The sequence below is a fragment of the Narcine bancroftii genome, chromosome 13, assembly GCF_036971445.1.
Source record: "Narcine bancroftii isolate sNarBan1 chromosome 13, sNarBan1.hap1, whole genome shotgun sequence".
NCBI classification, from domain to species: domain Eukaryota; kingdom Metazoa; phylum Chordata; class Chondrichthyes; order Torpediniformes; family Narcinidae; genus Narcine; species Narcine bancroftii.
This window is the reverse complement of record NC_091481.1, coordinates 85,928,950-85,937,573: the sequence shown is the minus strand read 5'-3', so window position 1 is coordinate 85,937,573 and position 8,624 is coordinate 85,928,950. Positions and strand designations below refer to the sequence as shown.

Below are 8,624 nucleotides of genomic sequence, written 5' to 3'. Positions count from 1 at the left end.
TCCACGATAAGTCACTGGTTAAGTGAACTCCACTCTTTCTACTACAGAGTTATTGATGTGTAGTGGAAGGTGGTTGTACCTGGTCCTCCTGAAGTCCACGATCATCTCCTTCGTCTTGTGCATATTGAGATTCAGGTTGTTACACCATATCACGAGGTTTTCCACCTCTTTTCCTGACTAACCTCCCCTCCCCGCGGTCAGTGGGGAGTGATTGTATTAATCGAAGGCCGCCACTTCCACGGGATGTTGTGGCGGGGGTGGGGGGTTGAGAGAAGGGAAGAGCCAGGTGTCATACATTCATCCTCCCCTCCATCACAGGGATGTGGTCCAACCGCAGACTCCTTGACTGTTCGTGCTCTGACCCCGTACCGGTAGCACAAAGGAGGCCCTTCAGCCTGGCTAATCCATACTAGCTTGAGTCAAGTTTATCGCCATCCGATTGTGCAAGTACAACCCAACAAAACAGTGTTCTCCGGTCCTCGGTGCAAAACACGCGGACACACAACCAGACATAACACACATAAACAATACACATGTAGGACAAGTACTGTATATACTCATGTCATCATTTAATTTATTGGACCATTTTTTGGGCCAAAAGAGGGGGGGGTCATTCGATTTTTACATGGGTCGAACTGTTGCCCTACAATCTCAGCGTCTGCACACTTTTATGCTGCTCCCTGAGGTCTTTTTCCTTAAACATTAAGAGTCTCCACCTTTCCCCCGCGAACTCTAACTTCTCTATGTGTTAATATCCATCTCATCACCTCCCTTTTAGCTCTCTCACACACAGAAGAACCTCGAAGGCCGCAGCTGGGAAGGTGCGAGAACAGGTAGAGACAGGAGGGAGTGTGATTTCAACAGAGCCAAGATGCCCCTGGCCATTGAGCAGGGAGTTATGTAATGTCAGGTGTGGTGATGTCAGCAGTAACACCACACACAACTGGTTTGCCAGATAGCAACGCTGCATTGGCGAGGTGACTTTGCAAATAACCGCCAGAGGCACTCGACAACATGGCTAACAGGTTGCCCAGTAAAACAAACTGCTGCTGCGCCTCGAGACCTCAGAATCAGAATTTATTGACGAGAACAAGTTGCAAAATTCGTTGTTTTGCGGCAGCTTCACAGGGCAAACATTTGTATAAACTGCCTTACAAAATAAACAAAAATAGTGCAGAAAAGTCAAGGTGAGGCCGTGTCTTTGGTTCATTGATCATTCAGGAATCTGATGGCGGAGGGGAGGAACCTATCCTTGTGCTGCTGGGTGCTGCGTCTTCAGGCTCCTGTACCTTTATCCTGACGGTAGCAGAGTGAGGAGGGTGCAGCCTGGGTGGTGGGGGTCCTTGAGGATAGAAGATAAGTCACCTCCTCTTACAGATGCCTTTGATGGAGTGAAGTCTGGTGCCCATGATGTCGCAGGCCAAGTTAACAACCCTCTGGAGTTTATTCTTGTCCTGAGTGTTGACACCTCTGCACCAGCCAGAATCCTCTCCATGGGACACCTGTAGAAGTTTTCAAAGATCTTCGGTGACGTACAGAATCTCCTCAACACCTCACAAAGTATAGCCACCGGCGAGCCTTCTTTGCGATTACATCAACATGGAGGCTCCAGGACAGATCCTCGGAGATGTTGACAACCAAGAATTTGAAGTTCTTGACCCTCTCCACTACTGAGGCCTCGCTGAGGACTGGGTCGTGTTCTCCTTGAGCGCAAGATTGTTGTTGTGACACCACTCAACGAGCTGATCTATCTCCCTCCTGTACACTTTCTCGTTGCCGTCTGTGATTCGGTCGACAACCGTGATGTCATCGGCAAATTTGTAGATATTATTAGAACTGTGCCTGGTCAAACAGTCGTGAGTGTATACCTGCGGCAGAAGGAGAGTGACCAATGTAAATGAGCCTCGCTCTCTCCTTTAACTCTGTGTTCCTGCCCCTTTCTCCTCTCCCCCACCCCCACATATTTATTCAGATGTATGCCTGATTTTTGAAACTCCTGAACACGGGCTTAGGTCCAAAACGTCAACTGTCTTTTGCGTGAATTTAAGTTCTTGGGAGTCACTAGGATTGTGAATTGTATCGTGAAGAAAGCACGTCTGCGCCTCTACTTCCTTAGGAGTTTGAAGAGGTTTAGGACGACATCAGAAACCCTGGCAAATATCTACAGGTGTGTGGTGGCAAGTGTGCTGACTGGCTGAATCATGGTCTGGTATGGGGACACCAAGCGTAAACCCCTGAAAAATATAGTGAACGCAGCCCAGGGCATCATGGGCAAAACCCTCCCCACCGTCGAGAACATCTACAGGGAACGCTGCCGTCGGAGAGCAGCAGCAATCATCAAGGATTCACACCACCCAGCACACACTCTGTTCTCACTGCTGCCACCAGGAAAGAGGTATCGGACTCATACCACCAGGTTCAGGAACAGCTGCTCCCCCTCCACCATCAGACTACTCAACAACAAACTCAATCAGGACTCGTACATGCACTTTATTGATTTTTTTCTCTCTGTATTGCACAGTCAATTTGTCTACATTTCTTTATTTGTTTACATGTGTACATATCTTCCTGAGTATAGATTTTTGCACTACCAATTAGTGGTAATTCTCACCCACAGGAAAAAGAATCTCAGGGTTGCATGTGATGTTATGTATGTATCTGAAAATAAATCTGAAATCTGATCTAACCTGCTGAGTTCCTCCAGCAATCTTCCCTTCCAAGGAACATCTTTTGGATCTCGACCAGGGATTGTGGGAACAAGCTGTGAGCGAGGGGCGGAGCAAGCAGGTTCCAAGCAGATAAATCAGCAACAGGATTGGCAAGTGTTCTTTTGGATCTCTCCATTGCCAATTAGCTCCAGCTAATAAAAAAGAGAGGAAGCACAATTGGAGTGGCCAATGTGCGAGTGGCTCAGGGTAGGAGTTGGACTTTGAGGCTTTGGCTTGAGGGCTCTCAGTGAGCAACGGCTGAGGAGAAGGTGCAGGAGGTGAGGCATGGTAAGGACAGGTTTTTCTAACTTTTTTTAACGTGGTAAATTGGATCAGTAAGTTTGCTGATGACACAAAGATCGGAGGAGTCGTGGACAGCAAAGAAGGTTTTCAAAGCTTGCAGAGGGGATCTGGATCAGCTGGAAAAATGGGCTGAAAAATGGTAGGTGGAATTTAATGTAGACAAGTGTGAAGTGTTGCATTTTGGAAGGTCAAACCAAGAAAGAACATACACAGTAAATGGTCGGACACCGAGGAGTGCGGTAGAACAGAGGGATCTGAGAATAGAGATACATAATTCCCTGAAAAAGGTGTCACAGGTAAAGAGAAACTTTGGCATAATGGCCTTCATAAATCAGAGTTGGGATGTTATGTTGAAGTTGTATAAGACATTGGTGAGGCCAGATTTGGAGGATTGTGTACAGTTTTGGTCACTACAGGAAAGATACCACTAAGATAGAAAGAGTGGAGAGAAGATTTACTAGGATGTTGCCCATATTTTAGGAACTGAGTTAGGGGAAAGGTTAAACAGGTTAGGACTATTCCATGGAGTGTAAAAGAATGAAGGGAGATTTGATAGAGGTGTTTAAAATGATGAGGGGAGAGACAGAGTAAATGTAGGTCAGCTTTTCCCACTGAGGGCAGGTGAGATGCAAACCAGAGAACATGGGTTAAGAGTGAAAGGGGAAAAGTTTAGGGGAGAAGATGAGGGGGAACCTCTTCACACAGAGAGTGTGGAACAAGCTGCCAACTGAGGTGGTGAATGCCGGTTCAACTTTCATTTTAAGAAGAATTTGGACAGGTACATGGATGGGAGGGGTATTGAGTGGTTGGGGTACAGGTCAATGGGACTAGGTAGAATAATAGAAGGGCCAAAGGGTCTGTTTCTGTGCTGTATTGCTCTATGATTCTAACATAGGTACGCGAGAATTTGAAGCAGGAATCGGCCATTCAGCCCATCGAGCCTGCTCCGCCATTCAATAAGATGGCGGCTGATTTGGCTATGGACTCAGCTCCACCTTTGAATTAATTCCCTCTTGTGCTCACTGTTTCTGGAATGGCTGTTCCCTCTCCTACCTGTGTCGGGTGCTGTGCAGTTCTCCCGGTGCCTGCAGTACTGAGGGAGGAGCCTGGATGTTACCACCCTTCTTGATGATAGAACTCAAAGGCACTAGAAGGTTCAAGGTGAGACAGGAGAGATCTAAGAGGATCCAGAGGGGTTTTTAACCCAGACGGTGGTCCATGCCTGGAGCAAGCAGGCCCGGACAGAACCATAGAACACTATTAGCTCAGAAAACAGGCCCTTCATCCATCTCGTCTGTGCCAAACTGTTATTCTGCCGCTTCCCATGAACCCATACCATGACCATATCCCTCACACCCCTCCCATCCATTGACCATACAAAATAGAAGCATGAATAGAAAAGACCAAGAAGGAAATGGGCCCTTCAGCCCTTCTAGTCTGTGCTGAACTATTATTCAGGCTGGTCCCACTGAACTGGACCCCTCCCATCCACGTACCCATCCAAATACTTCTTAAATGTTAAAAATGAGCTCACATTCACCACCTCAGCTGGCAGCTCATTCCACACTCCCACCACTCTCTGAGTGAAGAGGTTTCCTCTAAACATTTCCCCTTTCACCCTTAACCCATGTCCTCTAGTTTGTATCTCAACTACCCTCAGTGGAAAATGCCTTCCTACATTTAATCTGTCTATCCCCCTAATAATTTTGTACGCCTCCGTCAGATTTCCCCTCATTTCTCTACATTCTAGGCAATGGGACTAGCCAATGGTCAGCAGTGATGAGTTGGGCCAAAGGGCCTGTTCTGTGGAATGATGTGACAGATCCCAAGGCATTAATTTAGTGAGGTGCGGGGAATGTTAGCTTGGACATCAGCCAATACTTAGTTAAAATTTTAATTTTTTAAAATTGAAATTGTAATGTTTGAATTTCATTTACAACACAATAGAAGCCAATTTCAGCCATTTAAACCCGTGTTACCCAATTACACTCAAATTAACCATGAAGGGTGAGAAGAAACCAGAGCACCCAGAGGAAAACACACGCAGACACGGGGAGAGCGTACAAACTCCTTATAGACAGTGCGGGATTCAAACCCGGGTGGCTGGAGCGTTGCATTAACCGTAGATCATAGGGGATGGTTGGGTCGGCAGTGGAGCATGGAAGTCTCCAGACAATGTGATTGCAGTAAAAACATAACTGTTGGAGGATCTCGGCCGGTCTTACAGCGTCCTTCGGAGGTAGAGATATATTACTGACATTTCGGGCCTGAGCCCTTCCTCAAGGAGTGAAGAAGGGCTCAGGCCTTATAGTCGGTGATATATCTTTACCTCCGATGGATTGCCGAGTTCCTCCAGCATATTTTGGGCAGGTCCATAGAGGAGAATGCAGGTTCTGAACCAGAATCTCTGCTTGTCCCTTCCAACATGGCAGTGAGTTTATTGTCATGCACATTGTACAATGTCCACCTGCCCCGAAATTCTTACTTTCTGCAGAACAGTCTGTAAGTATTTCCACGTGTAATTCTAACAGGTGAAAAATTACCCTCCATAAGTATCTGCCCCCCACCCCGAATAAACAAGCAATTTTTAAAAAAACAATATGAGGTAAATTTAGCCAACAGACAAAGAGGCAGATGAGAATCATTCTGCTGCTGTTGTGGTTTGTGACTGAAACATGAGAATATTGATAACAAAATGTTTTATTAATTACATAACTAGATAGGGCTTGTTTTGAGTCGAAGTCGTGTGAAGATAATCTGTGTGATTTGACATGTCATAGACCCTTACAGCTCTTGATGTTGTGCCGGCCTATATATTCCTACCAAAAAAATACTAAACCCTCTATTTCCTTTCATCCATGTGTCTGTCTAAGAGTCTCTTAAATGCCCCTCATGTTCCAGTTCCCACCCACCCCTGGCGAGGCATTCCACAACTCTGTGTAAAAATATTTATCCCTGTCGTCTCCCCTAAACTTTCCTCCCTTCACTTTGTACAGATGTCCTCTGGTGTTTGCTATTCCCGTCCTGGGGGAAAAAAAAATCACAGGCTGTCATCATTATCAAAGCATGTCCAGGCACTGTTTTAAATTTAGACATACATTCAGCTTGGTAACAGGCCCTTCTGGCCCACGTGCCCATGCCAACCCCTGGATTGTTTTGAAGGGTGGGAGGAAACCGGAGCCCCCGGGAAAACCCACACAGACATGGGGAGAACGTACAAACTCCTTACAGACAGTGCAGGATTTGAACCCTGGTCCCGATCCCTGGTGCTGTAACGGCATTGCGCCAACTCACTACGCTAACCACACCACCGACACGCGATACTTTGGAGGCTTCGTGACTAGAGGGGAAGAATGAGCTCACCAAAATGGTTACTGTATAGATTCGTGTAAAAGTCAACCTCCTTATTTTTAGCCCCACTGCCTCCCCATCCGAGCTCCTGATGCCCTGGCCGCGGATCCTCGTTCTGGCCGCCCGCCCACCTGAGTTCCCAATGCCCCAGCCATGGATCCTTGCCCCAACCGCCCACCAATTTGAGCTCCCAACACCCTCATTTGGGCCACCTGCACATTGGAGCTCCAAATGCCCCAAGTTGGGACTTACCACCCAGTCCTGACTGTCCAAGCTCCCAATGCAGGTACAATGCAAAAGTATGACTTGTGTAAAAGTCAACCTGAAAAACTGGTCCCAAACACGAGTTCTATCTGGTCACCCATCTCAAGAAAACTTCCAGTCTCTCATGCCAGCATGTTGAGTGCAACACTGCTACGGCGCCAGCGATTGAGACCAGGATCGAATCCCGCACTATCTGTAAGGAGTTTGTATGTTCTCCCCATGTCTGCGTGGGTTTAAATTTTAAATTTATATTTAAATGTAGACATACAGCACAGTAACAGGCCCCTTCAGCACATGACCCCCATGGCCCCTAATTTAAGCCCAATTAACCTACAACCCCTGGTACGTTTTGAACGGTGGGTGGAATCTGGAGCCCCCAGGGAAAACTCACACAAACACAGGGAGAACGTTCAAAGTCCTCCAAGTGCTCCGGATCCCTCCCACCCCTCAAAGCATATCGGGCCGGAAGGGTCTGTTATCGAGCTGGATGTCTAAACGTTTTTAAAAATGTAAACAAATGCTCCCAGACGTGGCACTCGCAAACTTCTTAATTGCCAAGTGCCTGCATCCGTGACTCCTTGCCACAATTTTCCTGAAGGAAAGGTGTGGAAATAAAGTTATGGACACGTGAGAGAGACTCCGGACCATGGAATCAGGGCAAAAGAAAGCAAAATGCTGGAGGGACTCGGCGCCTGAGATGTTTCAGCTCAGAAACCTGGGAGCGAGAGTGGAGTGGAGAGGGGTGGTGGGATGGTTAATACATCAGGGGTTTTGACAAAGGGTCTCGACGGGAATTGTCGACCGGTATTTCTTCACCCACTGATGCTGCTTAACCTTCAGCATTTACAATTTTTCATTTGCAAACTGAAAACTGAAATGATGTTTTGACAGTGACATGCGAATCTCCAAAGATAAGCAGGAGCTTTGGAACGAGGACATTGGACGACTTAATAAGTTGCATGAAAGAATGTCAGAAGTGAACAGACTGCATTTTAAACACAAGTGTGCAGTTGTTATGGATTGAGAAGAAGTCTCGTGGGGTGTGTGTGTGTGTGTGTGTGTGTGTGTGTGTGTGTGTGTGTGTGTGTGTGTGTGTGTGTGTGTGTGTGTGTGTGTGTGTGTGTGTGTGTGTGTGGGGACAACAAAGGGAACATATTAAGCCATGCGTAACACAATTAAGCTGCAAAGTTAAGATAAAACTGCTGCGGGCTGGTTTAATATTTGCATCTGCGAGGACTGGAGGGAAGAGGGTTCTGCCTCATGCCAGTGACGGGTGACATGTGCCAAATACTTGTTGCTAAGCAACAAGCAGCATCCCACTGAACGACAGCTTTATTTTCCATGGCTCGTGGCAAGACTCAGCCTTGCTGCATTCCTGGCCAGGGTCCAGGGTAGCCCGCACTGCCTCTCCGCACCCACCGTCCACCGTCGGTGAGGCAAGTGGTGGGAGGCTGGCCATGCAGAGGGGCCTAGACACAGAAGCTGTCTGAAGTCAGGGCCCCATGGTCACTGAGAGGTCAGACATGCCTCAGATCTGGAGGTACAGTCGGCTGCATCCCCAGTTACTGATAAGGCAGCCTGCACACACACACACACACACACACACACACACACACACACACACACACACACACACACACACACACACACACACACACACACACACACACACACACACACTCTCAGGGAATCCCACTCCCATTTCCAAGAGCCTCCCTCAGTTCCCCAGTGCCCAGTGGGTGCTTCTGCCCCCTCCCCTGACAGCCCGTTCCCTCCACCCTCCACCCCCCCCCATGGAATGATGTTACCTGTCAGGTTCCTGTTACAGTCTCGCTGACTTTCTCCTAAAAATTAAAACGGGATCTCATCCAGTTTGGTGAAACAGTGGGACATTGATGAGGTGCTGTTCCTACATTTGCAGGGGATCACTGAGAGAGACAACGTGTTGGTACAGCAGCGAGAAAAGCGAACAACTTATTGGCTTTTCTTGCAAGAGAA

The 8,624-nt window shown here is 47.6% G+C and overlaps 1 long non-coding RNA gene across 1 annotated transcript; it reads right to left on the bottom strand.

Moving 5' to 3' along the window:
* Window positions 1-439: 439 nt before the first annotated feature.
* On the bottom strand, window positions 440-8,624 carry LOC138747942 (uncharacterized). Its single transcript, XR_011347736.1, has 3 exons — window positions 8,435-8,624; window positions 2,688-2,860; window positions 440-1,868 (listed from the first exon to the last, which is right to left on the bottom strand). It is a non-coding gene; the product is annotated as an uncharacterized lncRNA (long non-coding RNA).